The following is a 2,500-nucleotide window of genomic DNA, read 5'->3' on the forward strand; positions in this document are numbered from 1 at the left end:
GAAACTTTAACATTATTCCTTTTTCTTTCTTTCTTTTCATTATTCCTCCTCATCTTCTTCTTCCCTCCTCCTCCTCCTCCTCCTCCTCCTCCTCCTCCTCCTCTATCTCCTCCTCCTCCTCCTCCTCGCTGTCATTGCCACTTACAGAAGATGAAGATAAAGAAAACGGGAGCTCAGAAGACAAAAAGAGAGAGAGAGAGAGAGAGAGAGAGAGAGAGAGAGAGAGAGAGAGAGAGAGGAAATTCTTATTAACACACCATTATTGACACAGTTTCAAAATCCTCATCCTAGAGAGAGAGAGAGAGAGAGAGAGAGAGAGAGAGAGAGAGAGAGAGAGAGAGAGAGAGAGAGGGTGTTAGCATGTCAAGAACTGTGTACAAACTCCAGTCATTTTGTTCCTTCTCGTCAGCACCGCCACGCCTTCACCCTGACAGGAAATGAGTAAATAAATTGAAGGTGAGATGACGAAGGTGTGTTTTCATTATACCGCGAAGAGAGAGAGAGAGAGAGAGAGAGAGAGAGAGAGAGAGAGAGAGAGAGAGAGAGTTATTCAGAACTCTAAAAATGTCAGATGCACAACAAAAGAACAAAAACAAAATATAAAGAGAAAGAGCCCGGCTGAAACTGACAGAGAGAGAGAGAGAGAGAGAGAGAGAGAGAGAGAGAGAGAGAGAGAGAGAGAGAGAGAGAGAGAAAACGTTCTTAACAGTATTTTCTCAATCAGTAATACAAAAACTTGCTAATACGTCACTAGAACCTTGAAAAAACACCCAGAGAGAGAGAGAGAGAGAGAGAGAGAGAGAGAGAGAGAGAGAGAGACATTCTTATGAGTATTTCCTCTATGAATAATACAAAAAATCTTACTAGAACCTTTGAAAAAACACCCTTAAAAATCTGTGCCACTTATTGAAAAAGCTTGTATTTTGAAACGCTTCTCTTCTCTCTCTCTCTCTCTCTCTCTCTCTCTCTCTCTCTCTCTCTCTGTGACTATTTTCGAAGGCCACAGAGATGACTAGGAAGGATACTAAGACCAGATTCTCTTCTTAATAGTACACAAATAATATTAATCTGTCACTAGAACCGTAAAATTAACCTTAAAAATTTGCGTACCTTAAATTAGAGCCTTTGGAAAGCAGTGAAGGTGTTAAGTGTTGCAGAATGACCCTCTCTCTCTCTCTCTCTCTCTCTCTCTCTCTCTCTCTCTCCACGAAACACGACGTACGAGATGCCACGGCTGATAGGAAGGAAGGAACCCGCAGGACCTCTCTCTCTCTCTCTCTCTCTCTCTACTCCTCCTGTTCCCGTCTCACCTCCACGCGTTCCTCCTTCTCCTCCTCCTCCTCCTCCTCCTTTTCTTGCACGCGTCGTCTTCTTTTTCATACCTCCCTTCTTGCTCTCCTCCTCCTCCTCCTCCTCCTCTACATTCTTGCACTGTCCTCCTCCTCCTCCTCCTCCTCCTCCTCCTGTATTAATAGCAACATTTCATAGCTTCTCCATATGTTCCTCCTCCTCCTCCTCCTTCTATATATGTGGAGGGAAGAAGGGAAGGAAGGAGGGAAGGAGGGAGGGAAGGAAGACTAGGATTTTCTTCTCGTGTCCCAGCTGTCCTTAATAACAGTCTATGTACGTGAGCCGCATTGTGTGTGTGTGTGTGTGTGTGTGTGTGTGTGTGTGTGTCCCGTCACCGCCCGCCGCCCTCCTGCTGTTGTTGTTGCTGAGTCTACACACACACACACACACACACACACACACACACACACACACACACACGCCAGGTGCACAATGCAAATCCCAGCCAATCTCGCGTTCTTGTACTGGAATGTTGGTAGTAGTGGTGGTGGTGGTGGTGGTGGTGGTGGTGGTGGTGAGTAGTAGTAGTAGTAGTTGTAGTGGTGGTGGTGGTTGTAGTAGCGGTTTTTGAAAAGTTGGTGTTATTAATGACAAAGTGGTTAAAGTAATGTTAGTTGTTGTTGTTGTTGTTGTTTTGTTTGTTGTCGTGGTGGTGGTGGTGGTGGTGGCGGTGGTGGTAGAAGTGGTGGTGAATGTGCATCTAACTCATTTTAATTAAGACACATGAACACCATCCATTGTCTCCCCACCTGGTGATGATGCGAGGGGCTTTCAATACCACCACCACCACCACCACCACCACCACCACCATCGTCATCACCACTCCTACTAACCTAACTTAACTACTATTGTCATCACCACTATCATCATCACCACCACCATCACCATCACCACCACCACCTGACCTAACCACTATTGTCATCACCACCACCATCATCACCACTGTCATCACCATCACCACATTAAATAATTTCCTCTCACCATTACTCATTGCATCATATTTCACAATTATCTCAACGCAATCACCATCACCACCATTTTACCTCATTGCATCACCATTCATCACCATCCCAGGACATCACCACCACCAATACCACCATTACCACACTATTTCAACAATCACCACCATCATTGCACCACTGTCACGTGT

General features: G+C 45.2%; 1 protein-coding gene across 3 annotated transcripts in view; it reads right to left on the reverse strand.

The window, feature by feature from the left end:
• Positions 1–2,500, reverse strand: part of LOC123507441 — a 106,719-nt gene that overhangs the window by 22,062 nt on the left and 82,157 nt on the right. The gene's annotated exons all lie outside the window — the stretch shown is intronic.

Source organism: Portunus trituberculatus, chromosome 22 (assembly GCF_017591435.1).
Source record: "Portunus trituberculatus isolate SZX2019 chromosome 22, ASM1759143v1, whole genome shotgun sequence".
NCBI lineage: Eukaryota > Metazoa > Arthropoda > Malacostraca > Decapoda > Portunidae > Portunus > Portunus trituberculatus.